The sequence below is a fragment of the Pinus tabuliformis genome, chromosome 9 (genome assembly GCF_031772625.1).
Source record: "Pinus tabuliformis cultivar Carrire ecotype Pingquan chromosome 9, CPIR1, whole genome shotgun sequence".
NCBI lineage: Eukaryota > Viridiplantae > Streptophyta > Pinopsida > Pinales > Pinaceae > Pinus > Pinus tabuliformis.
In genome coordinates, this window is record NC_142307.1 from 1,751,656,309 (window position 1) to 1,751,675,576 (window position 19,268).

The 19,268-nt window shown below is 35.6% G+C and overlaps 1 pseudogene; it reads left to right on the forward strand.

Annotated features, from left to right (window-relative positions):
- Positions 1-18,282, forward strand: part of LOC149155732 (uncharacterized) — a 76,954-nt pseudogene extending 58,672 nt beyond the window's left edge.
- The last annotated feature ends 986 nt before the right edge of the window (positions 18,283-19,268 follow it).

Sequence of the window (19,268 nt, forward strand, 5' to 3'; positions counted from 1 at the left end):
GAAATGGTTTTCATGGATATCATAAAGTTACATGATGGAACTCTATGGCATTTTCTAATAAGACAAAAATATTGAAATCTGAACCATAAATTTGACAGTGGCATATAGTATGATGAAGATGATTGTGAGTTTGTTTTTTCAGAGTGGATGAGAACCTCATTGATTTTAATTTTAATTTAAATGTTTTAGTGGTTTCTCATATTCTCAAGAGGACAAATGGTTTTGTGATTTACCATAATTTGTTGTGACATTGAGTTGATGAAGCAAGTTATTAATCCCATAGCACTAATAAGAGGATTTTGTAATAGGGAATATTAATGCATCATGAAAATTAACCATGTGACCTCAAGGTTTCAAGGTTTTGTCTAGTTTGTTGTTGTCCCATTATTCAATGTGCCATCAAGGCCTTGGGAAGTTGATTATATGGTGAATACATCACTATTTATCTTTCCTTCTTGATACCACTATCATTCCTTAGCAACTCATCCTATGTCATGCATTTTTTTTTATTTGATGCATTTTTTGTCACAAAAAATAGGCATTTTTCCCTATTCAAACCCAATATCTCTACATAATTTCTTCAATAAAAAGACTTCCTTGGCTGTTTAAGGAACTACAATGTTCTCTACCTCAATACTTGATTGGGAAACCACTCATTTCCTCTTACTCCGACTCAAAACTCCTTCAAAACAAGATAAATAGATGATGTGAAGTAGGATATGGAAAACCATAAAACTAAAACATGGTCACAAATAAGACCATCTCTAGATGCCATAGAATAGAATCGGATTTTCCATGTTAGGAAGAGGAAAATTTATTAAGTCATTAATAAGGAACCCAATAGTGGAAGCAAAAGTATTTCTTTGTGGGAGCCTAGGCTATTAAAATATTAAAGCCTTGTCTCTTTCAAGGATTTGTAGGAAGATTTCTATGATGTGGAGTGATCTAATCTAGGACGCATCCACAAATGATAGCATAGTGTTTGGTTCTACTGCAAATTCTGCTCAGAGATCGTATGCATAGTCATGTGTTTGGAAAGAAGAATCAGAGAACCTTGTTTGTGGAGGTGTCCCCATGGTTCTTAGAAAAGAGCTTTGACAAGATTTTGTTGGAACTCAAACACAAAGGATAGAGAAATGCTATAAGAAGTTACTTATTCTAGGAGGTGATCAAGGGTTTCAGAGAAAAAAATATGGTATTATTCTAAGCAGTACCACCATGAATATTATTTTTGAAACATGTGTTGCTAAGAAATGGAAAAGCTAGATTGAGAAGGATTTGCCTTGAACCTTTCCAGGTCATCTGGCACTGGGCGAAGATGGTCAAAATGATTTGATATGTACGTTAACTAAATATGCAAGACATAATCTACCAATAAGATGGTGGAAGCTCACGTGGACCAACTTTTTATTTTCAAAGTAATAACATATGAATATGTGACAAAAGTTGTAAGAAGAAATATATGTTTACGTTTTGGGATATATATCAAGAGGAACCAAGCAAGGTTTCTACAATTGAAGCTGACTTGAACAATATTATATCGGATGGAAAAATAGGATTCTTGATTAACGATGTGAGGTTGGAAATGGTTTTCATGGATATAATAAAGTTACATGATGGAACTCTATGGCATTTTCTAATAAGACAAAAATATTGAAATCTGAACCATAAATTTGACAGTGGCATATAGTATGATGAAGATGATTGTGAGTTTGTTTTTTCATAGTGCATGAGAACCTCAATGATTTTAATTTTTATTTAAATGTCTCAGTAGTAAATGGTTTCTCATATTCTCAAAAGGAGAAATGGTTTTGTGATTTACCATAATCTGTTGTGACATTGAGTTGATGAGGCAAGTTATTAATCCCAGAGCACTAATAAGAGGATTTTGTCATAGGGAATATTAATGCATCATGAAAATTAATCATGTGACGTCACAGTTTCACCGTTTTGTCCAATTTTTTGTTGTCTCATGATTCATTGTGCCATCAATGCCTTGGGAACTTGACTTTCTGGTGAATACATCATTATTGATACCACTATCATTCCTTAGCAACACATCCTATGTCACGCATTTTTTTTAATTTGATGCATTTTTTGTCACAACAAATAGGCATGTTCCCCTATTCAATCCCAATATCTCTTCATAATGTCTTCAATCAAAAGACTTCTTTGGTTGTTTAAGAAACTACAATGTTCTCTACCTGAATACTTGATTGGGAAACCACTCATTTCCTCTTACTCCAACTCAAAACTCCTTCAAAACAAGATAAATAGATAAGCACAGGTAGAATTTCCATTATGCATAACATCTACCTAGTGCGCATCAACAAACCCACACAACTGAAGGTTTTTAACTCCATCTTCCTCATAGAAAATAACATAGTGATTAGTGCCCCATATGTACATATAGATCCCCTTGACACCTTTCCAGTGACATGCTTGAGGGAAAGAGATTTTATGAGCTGATGGATGTGAAGCCATATGGATTCTCTTTTCCTTTACCTCAAAATATGCTGGTTTTAATTATGGCATTTTTCTTTGTTTACACAGTAGCTATTTTATACAACATGGAATGGTTCTAGAGTTCCTGAGTTGGTCATCTAAGGAGAGATCATAAATATGGTAGTTCTTTCTAGAAAATTATGTGAATTCTGTCCAAATATCTACCTCGGATTCACTATCGAGTGAAAGTTGCAATCATTTGTTTAATCATTTTATGATACAAATCCTAATGCTACTACTAGCATGGAGAGAAGTTCTTTTAAAAGCTATCCAATATACATGATGTGAAGTAGGATATGGAAAACCATAAAAATAAAACATGGTCACAAATAAGACCATCTCTAGATGCCATAGAATAGAATCTGAGTTTCCACGTTAGGAAGAGGAAAATTGCTTAAGTCATTAACAAGGAACCCAACAATGGAAGCAAACATCTTTCTTTGTGGGAGCCCAGGCTATTAAAAGATGGAAATATTGTCTCTTTAGAGGATTCATAAGAAGATTTCTATGATGTGGAGCAATCCAATCTAGGATGCATCCACAAATGATAGCATAGTGGGTGATTTTGCTGCAAATTCTGCTTAGGGCTCATATGTAGAGTCATGTGTTTGGAAAGAAGAATTAGAGAGCCTTGTTTGTGGAGGTGTCTCCATGGATCTTAGAAAAGATCCTTGGAAAGATTTTGTTGGAACTCGAACACAAAGGATAGAGAAATGTTATAAAAATTTACTTATTCTAGGAGGTGATCAAGGGTTTGAGAGAACAAAAGCTGGTGGTATTCTAAGCAGTACCACCATGAATGCTATTTTTGAAACATGTGTTGCTAAGAAATGGAAAAGCTAGATTGAGAAGGATTTGCCTCGAACCTTTCCAGGTCATCTGACACTAGATGAAGATGGTCAAAATGCTTTGAGATGATTGTTGAGTGAATATGCAGGCCATAATCTACCAATAAGATGGTGGAAGCTCAGGTGGACCAACTTGTTATTTTCAAAGGAATAACATATGAAGATGTGACAAAAGTTGTGAGAAGAGATATATGTTTACGTTTAGGGATATATATCAAGAGGACCCAAGCAAGGTTTCTACAATTGAAGTTGACTTGAAATATATTATATTGGATGGAGAAATAGGATTCTTGATTAATGATGTGAGTTTGGCAATGGTTTTCATGGATATCATAAAGTTACATGATGGAACTCTATGGAATTTTCTAATAAGACAAAAATATTGAAATCTGAACATAGATAACAACCACAAACCAAAGAGGGCCCACAAGGCATGACACCAAAACCACTTTCAATCATTTTGAATTGATCCACATCCCTCTATTTCCACTATTGAGCACCTGAACGAATGAAGAGGTTGTTTGCCTTCTGTCTGTGTGATTCATTTTACATTTGTGCATATTCACTGAATATCTAATGTTCACTGCAAACCTTTTCCAAATTAATGTACAATTGTAGAAAGATATAGTACTCTTGTGATGCATTCAATTTTTGCCCAGATTACATTGTGTTGCAGATTTTATTGATAGACACCATCACAATGGATAGGGACACATTGTCTTTTCTGGCCATTGTATCAATCAAGACTTCTGGGCGTTGCAAAGAATATCAGTCTTTAAAATTTAAATTTATAGTGCCTTTCATACTGTAGCATTTGTTTCTTAGCATGGTTGTGTACATTGGATACCTCTCTTCTTGTTTCTTTAAAAGGGTGAAATTTTGTATAAGGAGGAAAAATATTGTGCCGTTGGAATGTAATGAACTAGAACAAAAATTTGGTGACACATACCTTCAGATATGCATAGTTTGGAGAGTCTGGATTTGGTACTTTGAGTTCATAGGATTCATCATTTTTTATCTAATTTTGAATTATCGGAAAGTGTTTCTTAAAAGTCCATATAATGAGTGATACAAGACACCCAGAAGAAAGGTTAATGGGTGTCCATACTTTAGAAAGCATGATTATGGACAATACCTTGAGGGGCTTGTAACTTCAACATGTTTGCTAACAAATTGCTTCTTTGTACCATTCTGAGTGCATAATAGATTTATGTATCAAAAGTAGTTGCTTGGGGTTTAATCCCCTAATGTGATCGTATTACATCCTAGAGAACAACGGGAGCTATCCATTGTTTCTTGAGATCTAAAAGCAGTTCCTGTTTTTATTTCGCTTTTCGTAGCATGCGCAGGGAAACTGATTCCAGACAAAATGCTAGAAATTTCTATAATAATAGTCTCATATGTTTCATGTAAAGGTCCAAATAATTTTTTTTGAAGTTTTTTTCCATTTACATCTTCCATATTGTTGAGTTTGATTTCCAGATTAAGGGTCGAAACTTGTTGTCAAATTATTTTTGTGTTTCCATCTACTGCAGTGTGGCATGTTGTTGTGGTTGATTTGGGGATTGACTGTCAACCAACTTGAAGTTCAAAGGCCAAAAGGCCTCAAGAAATGAATCCTCTTGACAGTTTGATTTCCAAGGTATCTCATTAATAGAGGATGTTTCTTTATGCAAAAACAATGAAGATAGAGATGGAGAGGAAATGAAGAAAAAGGGCAATAGTAAGAAAAAACTCAAGAAGAAAATCCTGCTTGAAGATTGGAGGAGGAAGTGACAATTGAGCCTGTCCATGCATGAGGAGTTGCAATTGTTGTCAGTGAGTAACAATACATGAAATCTCAATGTACATCTTATTATTTGTAAGCATTTCCAAAGAAAAATAAAGTTTCCAACAATTTTTTGTTTTTCAATTTGGGTTCTTGCAGTAAAAATCTATTGTCTCTATGTTAATAGCTATCTAAATGAGTTTGGTTGTGTAATAGCTTCAATTTGATGTGAATTTTTCTATATAAAACTACATCAGATAATACTTTTGCATTCAATTACCTACAACCATATATTATCCTAACACCCATAGCATTGGATTCCCTGTCCAACATTCTCTTGTTAGTTAATTCGGTGCAATGCTGAACCACAATGTTATCTTCTATTCCTAGTATCGTTAAGGTTAAGTGAATGCACAACCAACCTCGTTATTATGGGAATTCTACTTATTAATTTGCTAAGTGCTGAGAGTCAACTGGCCCTCAAATCGTTGGTGTATTTATGAACAAACTTTATACCATTTCCATTAGCAACAGTCATCCATGTTGGGCTTTAACTCATTGTTTTATTGCTTGGTTTAATGCCATCACACTCCGAGTGTTTCATCCATTCGTGGTATGATGGTTATGGTATATTCCTCTGAGTAATAGTTGTAAATCATACTACAACACTAAAATAGTTTAGTTGGTTCACTCACTAGTACATGCATCATTTCAACGATATCATACCTATAAATTCACTAGAATATTATACCTACAGTTCATATATATTCTTGTGGGATTTTCTGTTGTGGGAAAAGCTTGTGCTTTGTTTCTGAAGTTAATAACCAACACACCATTGTGTACTTTTGGCATCAAAGGCCAAGGCATGAGCATGGGCGCTCGTGAATAGTCATTCATATTTAAATCTATGGGGGTGAATTCACAAATTATATTGTGTTCTGTTGGGTAAGCTAGGATGAATGTTATTATATTGTGTTGGTTCTCCCATAAAAGTAGAATGCATTGGCCTGTAAGAGAAACTCATGAGGTTGGAATTCATCTAGCTCCTAGTAAGAATAACTACACCAAGAACAAGGGGTTGGACTTGGTGAACACCTCTAGTAGAGTTTGGGAAAGATGGCCTAGAAGAAGGATTCCCTGGTTGAATCCCTCCAGCTGGATGATGCTGAGGCCTCAAGCAAGTCTGTGAGTGTAGAGTTTGTCTGAATGGATCATGAAAATTCTTAGAAGGAGGTTGCTACCAAGAGCAGATCCCTTGGGCTTGATCATATACTGGCATAGAATGAACAACACTTACTGGGTTTGCCATAAATTTACTATCACAAACATGTCACCAGCAATAGGAGGCTAGGTAGGACACATCCCTTCAGTAGCATCTTGATTGGGCTTTGTATGGAATGCTCCCTAAGGAGGAGGTTCACTTGCAAATGTAATCAAACCTTGAATTTGTTCTCTAGAGTATGCCAACAGAGTTGTAGGTGGTATTGACTCTTGAGGGACCACTTATGGAGCTTGAAAGTTGAGGAGGTTGTTATTTAAGGTTGTTTCTAGTAGTTTGACGCATGCATTGAGATTAGACAGGTGAGGGTCTATATGGAGTTGGGGTTCTAGGCCTTTTGCAATTTTGTGTCTAGATTACAGCTGCAGATGGTGGCCAACCAAACAAACTATTATGAAATGGTTTCTTCAAAGAAAATCCCATCTACATAGAATTTACAAGCAAAAATCATAGGATCCTGTTATGATCAATCTATAAATATATTAAACAAGAAGATATTTCTACATACCTGAGATTACTACCTCAATCTACTTACACAATTTGAATTGTGTTCTAAGCGACTACCATGATATTCTCTCTTAAATCCACAAACTCTTTTTTTCTACCACATCTTCCATAATTATTTTCCTGGAGATTTTCTCTTGAATTGTATCCCCTCTTCATGAGTGATCTTACTTTTTTATAGTCTACCTCATTCTCATCATCCAAGAACTCCACTTCATCATAAAGCTCTTCATCATGTTCACCAGAAGAATCATATCCTTTTCTGTACAAACTTGGGTTATTTTTAGTACAAACTTTGCAAATTTTGGAACATATGAAACATGTACCCCTTCCCTTGCATAATTGGGCACATCGGCAACAATATTATACAAACTGAGGAGTTTCTAGCATATCGGTCATATAAAAAACCATCATTTTAAGCACCTACTAGTTATTTCCATAAGGAATCTACTAATTGGAGCGAGCTAAGAGTTATTTTCCCCAAAATCGTATGTACATATTTCTTATTTCATTCTCATTTCACTTCTGAGTTCCAATTTCTGATAACAGAGCTAGCTGCAAATGACCTGTTGGACAGTTCTTGGTATTATGTGTGTCTTCGGATGTGCACTCGAATTTTCTCTGCTTTCGAACTACACACAAGTTGATAAGTCCCCATAAGTGAAATTCTTCCAGTCTCACTCACCCATGTGATTTTCCAGATAACCTCCTAAAAATTATATAGTGTTTGGTGGATATAGGGGTGCCCTGTTAATGGTAAATGCTATAAGTAGAATTTCTGCAAGCCTTTCCAGAAGAAGGCTGCATTTGATTATTAGAATTTTACTACTTTTGGCCAAATAAATTTCTTTAGTGTCATAGAATTACATGACATATGGTGACTTAGTAAAGATGATCTCTCTTCTAGCTTTGCATTTCATGATCTCTATTTCAACTCTGTATTTCATCATCTCTACTATTATTTACAGAAACGAGGATTTACCTTACATGGAAACCTAGGCACAATTTGAACATTCCCGTTGTCTATAGTACATAATATTTATAGCCATGTAATGCTTGAAATTTTGAATTTCTTTAGGAGTCAAAGTCAATGAGAAGTAGTATTTTAAATCCCTGATGCGATTAAATTTTTTCTAGAAAAGCATATTCTAATCATTATCCAAAGAAACCTACACAAACATGATTTATGGGTTGGAGTCTCCCTCTTGCTTGAATGTCCACTTTAATAGGTCCAGCCTCTCTTGGATTCGTGATGCTTACATTGCCTGAATCTCTGTTCCTATTGCTGAGATGTCAGGGGTCTCCTCGTACAACAGTGTCAATGATTGACTCTAATTGTTCTTGATTTTAGGATGGGGTTCTTTCCATAGGTTCAGAAGTGGGAGTGCTCTTTCATTAGCATGTAAGAAAGCTTCTTTCCACCATAACTATTGGTTTACATCTAATTTGATCTCTTACTATAGAAAATTCTTAGTATGGTTTGATGATATTTCCTTAAAGTTGTTGTTGATTTGTATGAAATTTTCATGCAGTAACTTAGAAATTATGTTTCAGTTTCTAGTAGTGATACACTTTTTTATATAGAGTTATTTACAATATGAATGGGTTGGGAAGATCCTTCAAGATCTGGTGCTTGCATATACAGGATTGTTTATGTAGAGTAGTGGTGAATTAAATCTAGATGGCCAATTGGATGCAATTGAAAACATGGACACTAGAGGTAAAATATTGAAAATAAAAAATATGCAATCTCAAGCTTGGTGACTACACTTTAGCTTGGAAACCTTGAAGGTGCATATCAGGCTCACTTGGAAACCTTGGGGTGCATATCAGAACTGGGTTCATATTGTTCTGTTATAGTATTAATTTAGCCATATTTTGTCTGTTTTTGCAAAATAAGAGTGAAAGTATAGAAACCTATATTGTTTAAGATGAGGATGGTGGCTGGGTTTCTCTTAGGCTATGTTTGTCATGATGCTACAGATTTTTCCAGAAGCCTTAATAGCTATTTAGTGTGTTAGTTACAGGTGTTTTTTGTTACTTTGGCATTCATGTTTGTGAAATAATAGCTAATATGAAGATATTGTAATTCTCTATTCAGAATAAGGGAAGATGGCCTATGCTATGGGTAGTATGACAATAGTTTCCACTTGTCTCCTTGGGTAACATTGGAAAGGCAAGGAAGTTGGGTGCAATATCCGACAAAAATTCTAGGCAATTGTATTCTCTTATTTATTTTTCACCCATCTCCTTCAATTTCTTAATAAAAAGGCAGGCCAAAAGATTAAGTAGCAGAGAGCGGGTAGTCAATCCAAGAGCTATGGCAAAGGAGTTGTACTTCAACCAAGATGGGTTAGCAACAAAAAATTGCAGGTCAGAGAAAAAAAGTCCATCTAAAGGAAGGTTCTTTTCACATAAAACTTTACTGTGGTAGATCTTTCTTTGTCCATATACATTTGATGTTAATGTGTGGTTTGTATGTAGGTTTGGTATGACATATATTCTAGCATTTTATTGTGCATCTATTGAAAATATTTTCAAATTGTCTTGCATTCAGGTGTCAACAAGCTTGTTGATCTTGTCGGAGTCACCCTTGGACCAAAGGGCAGAAATGTTGTTTTGGAAAGAAAGTATGGTTCTTCAAATATTGTCAATGATGGTGTGACAATAGCTAAGGACATAAATTGTAGATGTGGGTTGTAAATTTTTTATATTCTATATTAGTTTTCCTTGCCTAAATGTCTTACTATCTTATACCTGGGAGGAAAATTTCTCACAGGTCATAGACAACATATTTCTCTTTTGATGATCTACCTGGTCTATGGAGTAGCCACAATAGAGTAATGAATCAAGCTTTAAACAGTTGAAAACAAAGACTTGTGTGCCAGATGTTGATGAGTCAAGGTCAATTGTTATTACCAGTCTAGTTAATGCATTTCAATGTTGCACCCTGCTTCTGATAGGTTGAATTAGAGGACCCAGTTGAAAATATTTTGGCCAAGTTGGTAAGACAGGATGCAACAAAGATAAATTATTTAGATGGTGATTGAGATCACATGGATACACACCGACATAGGTGGCCATAGATCTAGTGACTGTGGCATAGGTGTAGTAGAGATACAACTAGTTTAGGCCATGAAACACTATGGCATAGATATAGCTCTATTGGGTACAATGCTAGTAGCTAGGGACACGAAGATTATCTAGCTAAGGAGAGAGAAGGAGAGCCTACAAACCGATCTAAGGGGATATAAGGAGGCTAGTAGGTAAGGTAGGAAGAGGTTAGGGACATCACTGACAATGAGCAGTGCTAGAGTTATGAGAGTGAGGACCACCACCTCACAGATGACCCTACGAGGCATGGGATATAGATGTAGATAGGGCTTGCAGTAGATACTAACAAATGATCCTCTTGAGGGAGAGGGCCAGAGCCAGATTTATACTCCTCTCCTGATGTACTGTGTATACATGATGTATCCACGACACACCTATGATGTATTCCATGTGATTTTTTCACTCAACCATCATATTTTTTATGTAGCTAGCCTAGGGGATGTGGGTGAGCATTCATACACTGATACTATGTACTCATGATTGATGACATAGATATATATATTGATGCAGAAATAGAATAGATCCTATACTTTCTTTTTGTACTACCTTAGTATTGGATGCTTAGCTTGACATTGTTTTTCCACCTGATTGATATATAGCTCAGAATCACCCACAATCTTCAACATTTTCATTCCTATCTTCCTAGTAGTCTTAAGACCCAACACCATGGCTTCATACTCAGCCACATTGTTGGTACATTAAAACTCCAATCTAAAGGAAAAATGATGATCAGTACCTGTAGGAGAAACTAGAAAAACACCTACCCCAAAAAAATCTTTAGAAGAACTTAGATCAAAGCTAATATTCCATAAAATATCGGGCTCAGGCCTCTCATCCTCATTCATCAAATCCTTAGAAATTTCCACAGGCTTAACATTAAGACTCATTACATATTCACCCATCTCATCAGTTGTATACATGAGATAATTTGTGTAATTGGTAGGGTTCCCTCTACAGTATACATGTTCTCCCTCTGAACACAAGGACTATGGCATATTAAGAGTCAAACTCAATATTCCCCCCCCGAAGGAGTACCCTAGCCATGTGACATCAACAAACCATAAGTAGGATGGAAATTTATGATCACTGATTCACTACATCCATCATTACATGCTTTCATGGGATCTGTACTAGCTTAACCACTAGATATTTAATCATTCCAATGTAGGGCACCTTTCTAGAAATAAGGAAATCCTTCTTAAGTAGTCCCCCTAGTATAGTTACTCGCTTCATCTTTCACTAGATTATTTGTGAGTTCAACATGCTAGGTTAGTTTATCCAAAATTGTCAGCTAGAGTTTCTTGAAGACTCCAGGGTAGAATGTTGAGGAGTTACTTGTGAAACATCTAGGACAAATGTTATCTGTAAGGGAGTGTACATGCTAAAACTTAAGACCCTGTAATCGAAATTATTGTTCAGGCTGAAGATAGTGAATTAGAAGATACTTCTACAGTAAGTGTTGGGAATAATTATGAAATAGGAAACATGAGGTTATGAGTAAAGTTGGAAGGAAAGGTGTTGTGACACTTGAAGAGGAGAAAAGTGCAGAAAAAAATATGTATGTCATTGAGGGAATGAAATTTGATCATGGATATATTTCTCTATACTTTGTGAAATACAATGAGAATATGTCCATGGAGTATGAAAACTACAAGGTAATTGATGTGAATTGAAAGGTTCTTGAATTTTTTTGTTGTGGTGCTCTTTTTTATTGCTCCTTGAAATGAAAAGAGAATGGATAGAAATCATGTGTAACATTTTTTGAATAAGCTCTCATCTAATTTGTGGAATTCTTTCCCAATTACCTTCATCTGTCATATATTCATGGCACATCCTCCTGGTTCAATTTGGGTTGGTGTTGGTTTTGTACGGAATTTTAAAATATGTGCCTTATGAACCTTTTGTTATTTCTCAAATTTGTACAATATTCGATTTGGAATATTGTTAAAAGAGAATTATGACCACTACTAAGCATGCACAGAGGGTTTCTAAATTTCTATTTATTTGTGCTTGATTTTTAAAATTCACTGATCAAGAATTTCAGAATGAACTTGCATCTTTATATTTTCTTATAATTTGAAGTTATTATTGGTTGACAAAAGATCACAAATGTAGGATACTTTATCACAATATTGGAAGAGGCAATCCATGGGGGGTATCCTATCTTGATCATTGCTGAGGACATTGAACAAGAAGCCTTGGCTCCTCTTGTTGTGAACAAGCTTCGTGGTGCATTGAAGGTTGGCACTTTGAAAGCTCCTAGATTTGGAGAGCAGAAAAGCCAATATTTGGATGACATTTCTATATTGACTGGAGGTATTTTGCAAGTTTAGCTACATTAAGGACTTACATGCACTAAGAGCTTAAGTACAAATCTTGGTGTGTATATAAGCAGTCTTATATCATTTGTTGTGGAAACAATCTTTATTTGGTAATGGGTTTGCTCTACAAGTTCAAATTTTCATGCTAATAGGATGAATTCCTAATGTGAGAGGTATTGAGAATAAAATCTATCCACTGTGTCTATAGTAATGGGTTTCTAATATCTTATGTACATATTGTTTTTTTATTCTTTCTTTGTGCAGGCACTGTTATCAGGGATGAAGTTTGATTTTCCCTTGGATAAAGTTGGAAGTAAGGTTCTGGGTACTGCTACCAAGGTGGTATTTACCAAGGATTCAACAACGATAGTTGGTGATGGGAGCACTCACGAAGTTGTTAATAAAAGAGTTTCTCAAATTAGAAGCTTGATTGAGGTGTGTTATTTCTCTATAACTTAAAAATAGGTTTCTTTATCCAAATGGAGGCTTGAAGTTATTGTCTTGTTTTTTATGTATATCCACCATATATTGTAAAGTGGCCATCACATTTTGGGGAGGGATATCCTCATTAATATCATTCATGATGATGGTATTAATCTCAAATTTGACTTGTGAGTTGTCAAGACAGGAGTGTAGAAAGCAACAATTTTGATGCATGGTTTATACTTTGAATATATGTGCCTCTGGAAGAACATGCAACAATGATTACTAACATTACATTTAAATAACTTATGGTTGCTTTAATATCAGAATATTCTTGACTTGATAGGTAACTTCCCTATCAATCCATTTGATCAAAGGTTTTCACCGATCATATCATTCTCACATTCTTTGCAAGTTGCAGAACAAGACTACAAAAAAGAAAAATTGAATGAAAGAACTACCAAGATTTCTGGTGGAGTCACTGTTATCCAGGTAAAGTTTAGGATGGTTGAATTAATGGTAGATATTTGTAACAATTCCCTATTATTGGCATTATAGCAATCTGAATCTAGTTGATGGATGTTGGTGACTGCATTTCAATGTATATTTGTTTAAAGTAAGAATGGAGGATATATGATAGTGTTCATAATTGTTGATAGGTGGGAGCAAAAATAGAGACAGAGTTGAAGGAAAATAATTTAAGAGTGGAATATGCCTTGAATGCAACAAAGGTATGCATGTAGAACATTATGCATAATCAATTACGGAATCTGATTCATATTTGCAAAAACATGTTGTGATCTGAAATAAAGGTGAATAATGAATGTTAATTGAATCATGTCATGCATGGAGCTGCTATTATATTAGAGGGGTATAGGAAATAAGTGCTTGCATCTTGGACTTATTTGGAGTGAGGCTTTCAATTGTTTCTATGTGGGATTGGTGTTTGCAACAGTTTCAAGCTAAGCATCATGTCCAATAACATAAGGATCTAATTTTCTAATTATTAATATTGGTTAGGAGGATGTATTATGTTTCACATTAGTTTGCCTAGTTAAGCACAATGTTGGTCTTTGGAATAGATATTACATTCCTATTTATGGTCAAAGTATGGTGGAGAGAGGGTCGATTTCCCAAGAATGAGAGAGTGCTTGGTTTGATTGATTTGGCTACTTGGAACTTGGAAGTGTATCCTTGCTATGAAATCATTTGGAGGGGAATTCCCTTGTAGGGGCTATTACAACATCGATTTTCTCTAGTGTAGCATGTTGGAAACATGTTGGTAGTCTTTTTTCTTCCCACTTGTTCTAGATACCATGTTGTTTATCTTCAAAAGTGTTTGGACGATAGTCAACTTGTTTAGATGGAACATGGATGTGAGTAGAGAAGGTTGTGATTTGGTGAGATGCCTTATTTGGAGTTGGAGGACATGGTAGTTGTATCTCTTTTCGGCTCATCATATAAGTAGACAGGGAATTTAGTGGTTTGATTGTCTCTCGAGTATAAATTGAGAGAAGGATAATAAAAAGAGCTTAAAGATGTTAAGTATAGATGAAACATTATGTAATGTACCCTAGTTTTGGTAGAAATATCATTGTTTTGGTTTGCATCCTCATGTGATAGCAACCTTCATTCTCTACCCATTCTCTATATTTGACTCCCTATTATCTTTTCTCTATGCTCCTCCTTTATCTAATCTCTATATATTTCTAGAACTTGGAGGCCATTTTATAATTATCGTTGGGTGGTTTGTTGGGAAGTTAAGGCCAATGAAATATTTCATTTTATTTTTCTTAATTTTATTATCAAATCCAATTATAGTTCAATTAATGGGTGAATTGAATTTCTTGATTGGCCATTGGAGTCTATGTATCATTTGTTTTGAGGATGTGATTGGCCTCCCAAATGTCAAATGACTTGAACAATAGCTTTCGCTCTACTCACATTTATTTCAATTTGGATACTGGAAGCTTGAGAGAAACTAGTGAGATGGGAGATTATAAGTTGAGGAGTCCCCAACATTGCAATGTTTTTTGAAGTAATATTGCTCAATAATGCCACTTCTTTTAGAAGAGCTGATTGTTTTTCATATTATTGATTTTTTCACTAATATTCCGTGAATATTTCAACAATGTTTGTTCCTTTTCAATATATATGACTCCTTGCGATCTTGAGAGGCCCTAGTTACCTTTCGAGGCCAATGAATTATAACGCATACATTCTTTGACTATAGATCCACTTGCTAATATCACTACTTTACAATTCATTTTGGGAGTATTGGTTCTCTTGAGTTGTTCTTGATTTGTGGTGCCTTGATTTTGAGATATTTATTTAATATTCCAAGTCGATACCCACTTTTTGTCGCTTTGAGTTAGATCTCCGCCACAAATTTTATCCGTGCAATTTGTAATGAATGATATTTTATATTGTCAAATTAATAGTACATTTTAATATCCTTTTCGATGAGACATAAAATTTTACAAAGTCGTTTAACAAAGTTGAACCCTATGGGTACTTAGGAAGGTTTTACATTGTCTCTTTGGTAACTCTCCCACTTTAGGCCAATGCTTTTCTTACTTTTAATTACTATGTAAAATGGAAATTTTATATCAATTTCCAGATGGACTATGATTGATATGTTTTTGTAGAGATACTTCATTGTAAATGGATTGAAATTTAGGTTTCAATTATTATGTAAAATAGGCAATTTAAATCAATATCTTGGGTGATTAGGAAAATTTCATTAACCTACCACATCTTGTATGTTACCAATATGGAGAAAAGGTTGTTAGCGGGTTTTGAGGATGATTAATATTGTTGGTCCTTTCGTGCTCAGATTCATTCTTGCGCTGATAATATGGCATTGTAGCAATACATTGAATGGAATCCACAATTTGTGTGGGTCATGCTGTAGGGTGTGACATTCAACTAACTCCCTTGAGTTATTATAGTAAGTTAAAAAAATAGTCTGCATGATTATAGTTTTTATAAATATTATAGATCATGTGTTTGTTGTACTGTGAAAGAACCCCCCCCATTTATATATGGCAAAAGCTAAGGTTAGACATATAAATGGGGACCCTTTTTAAATTTTTGGTCTTAAAATAACAAAACCTAGCTCTAAAAAATTGCCCTAAAAAACTCTTAAAACAACCCAAAGATAGGATCCCCATCGCAAATCGCAAATCCCATTTTTTCCATGTGATGAACATGAAACACCTTTGAAAAATTGCAATGTGCGATCAAATCTCCCACTGTGATATCCCAATTAAACAACTTGCGAACTCGCAATCACATTTCGCAAAAATCGCAAGTAATTAAGCCTTGCCACTATGAACTTCATTAATGATTTGTGAAATGTGATATTACGATATCACAATCGAATTTCGCCTTAAAAGCAGGAAACACTACATTACATCATTTTAAATATTGCGATGTACGAATAAAGCAGTAAGCATGTGAAATAATTGTGTTTGAATGTAATAATGAACGGTTTGATAGGGTAACAAATGTTTAGCGGCCCGACGAGAGGTAATGATTTTCCAAGTTATGGGAAGTTAAGGTTGGATATCTCATCTAAACCTTTCCCATGATCCAAATTTATTTCAAACGAGTTTTCAGTCTTAATTTCTAGATACCGTCTGCGCTAATATATCTCATCCATTTAAGGCAAGCTACAAAAGACATATCATTGAGGAAGGTGATGTAGAAAAAAAAAACAGATCATTGTAGAGTCCGAGTTTATAGAAATGGCTCCTATATTACTTGGTATGGTCTGTAGTGCTAATGAGGGAGCAACAATTTTGGAGGTCATATACAACAGGCTCGAGGATGAGCGTCTCAAGGTTACTGTCACAAAAGCGACAATTGGTTCAATAAAACCCTCAGGACTCCAATTCAAGGATGCGACATGTTGTTGCCTTCATAGGATAGGAGCGAGACCTAAAATCCTACCAACAAGGATATGATCAGGTGGGTGGTGGAAAACCTCACAATTGAAGATAGGCAATTCATGAATTCACAAATGGAACTCATGGGGTCATTTAGAGTAGAGGACCTAAAGCAAATGTACCATATGCCTGACCCACAGGATATATATGATACCACATATGTGGAAAACTTTGAAAAGAAGAACCAAAAGTCGTTCAAAGTGATTGAAGGCTGGAGGGTGTTGGAGAACAAATTAAAATCTGAGAAATCAGTTATGTACGCTATAGCCTCTTTGGCAAACCCCTACAACTATGTAGCTGCTATGTTATGTAGACTATATGGGTTACCCAATAATGCTAATTTTTCCATAGAATGGATTTATTTGATTGATTCCTGTGTTAATTCCCACGTTATGAATTCGGCCACCATCCTATCTGATAACCTACCCACCATCATCACCGAATATTGACAAAAGAGATCCTCTTCTCCATAGAACCTTCCTCCATTCTATTTCAGTGCCTATATTATGGATGCCATCTATTTTTGCACTAAATTTCCAATCATGGGTTGGAAATGGACCTTACAGGACCCCTACCCTATCCATCTCAGTCATAAGAAAATGTGGAAATGTCATTACATACCCCATTTCTATAAAATATGTCATGCTGTTATTTTTCCACTGCATGAATTAATTTTGAATAGGAAAGACCTAGATTCTTGCAAGAAGCCGCTATAGACCATATGGCTGCTGGAAAATATTTTGTTGAAGAATGGCTCACCTATATTAGGGTTTTTGGTAGCAAAACAGACCCACATGTCCTCCCCTTGTATATTTCTGATAAATTTTTGGGAATGGAAATCACCCAGCAGACCGTGGGAAAAGGCCTAACCAAAGTTCTCAAAGAAAGCAAGAAATTGTTGTGGCCATCTTTTCCTATCAAGTGCAGTTCTTTTTCTTTGGAAAATGTTAATCATGCAATAAAGGAATAAATAAGCATGGAAAGCCTTAGGCTTCATACTTGTCGAAAAGGAAATTTGATAGACAAGATAGTATATAATATCACTACTACACTAAAGCTCAAGCCATATAACCATGAGACTAATGATTTTGAAGACCTGTTACAGTCGGCTGAATCCTTCGAACAATTATTTGAATGGGCAAGGGAAAATCTGAGTCCTGGAGATTTTGGAAACTTTTAGGAATTCAGAAACAGAAGGCTTGAAATAATCCCGATGGACTTGTTGAAAATTGAGGACAATCCCACACCCAGTGTGACTGTCAATCAAGAGGGACCTAGTTCTCACATTGAATCCCAGGTAAATACTGAGAAAACACTGGATACAGGAAAGGCCCAAGACACTGATAATACAATAGAACCCAGAAGGATGTCAGCCGAGAAACAGATTATGAGCACCCCACCTAAAGAGATCAATTCAGAGGTCAAAAGTGACAATTTGGAACAGGAGTGGGATCAGTTTATTAAGAAACTGCAAGACACTCCCAACACAACAAATACTGACGAAACAATGGAGTGTCAAACTCCTCTGCATAATCAGTATAAAATAGAGTCCAAGCCAATAGATGAGTAAGCAAAAATGTCTCAGCAGACTAAGATTATCCCTGCTCTGCTCACAACAGAGATTGTCTTCAAAGTGACTGAAATCCCTCCTCTAGATTTTTTGTATAGCCTATTGCACAAGGTTGTAGCAAGAAAATAGAGGAAAAGGAGAAGGGTAGAAACACATGAACTCCCACTTGGAAATGAGCCAATGGACATAGCTTGGAGGGACATTACTTCCAACCCAGCTTAGAACTTGAGTAGATTGTCACAGTTTATGGGAGCATATGCAATAGCCACCATGGACAAAGCCACCAAAGTCTCTATTTTGTTGAGATAAAGGGAGGAGAGGATTGCATAGCTTAAGCAACAGCTCGAAACAGAGAGGGAAAGTGTGAACAAGCAAGCTGCTGACCAGCTCACCCAATTGTAATAGAACATGGAGGCCTTGAAGATAAGCCATGAAGCCGATATATCAGCCAAAAATATGCAACTCCAAGAATTGCAGCAAGGCATGGAAATATATAAGGATACTCATATTGTCCAGGAATTCAATAAGAGGCATTGGAATAGAATTCCCTCCTTATGAAACAACAAGAACAATTCTGCCAAAAGATGTCACACATCGCTCCTAATCTGATCACTAGGGACCAGCTAAAAGATAAAGTGATTGACCAGAGAACTGAGTTTACTAATCTAAACACAAGAATCTCAGAGTTCATCGAATGGCAAGAAACAAAATATGGGAGGAAATACAAATTGCCTGAGATTGAGGAGACACACAAGGACATCCTTTTCATGGATTGGGATGCAAGGATCAAGCAAGCTGAGCTAGCAGTGGTAAGAGAAGCTGGGATGGTGAAGAACACAATCAAGGTGGTCAGCCATACTCTGTCTTCCACCAACCTGGTAAGAGAAGGAAATCCAAAAAAAATGTTTGATTTAGGTGATTTTCATAAAAGATGGCAGGAAAAGGCAGAAGCTCAAAGGGAAGCAATCACAAAATTGGGAAAAATC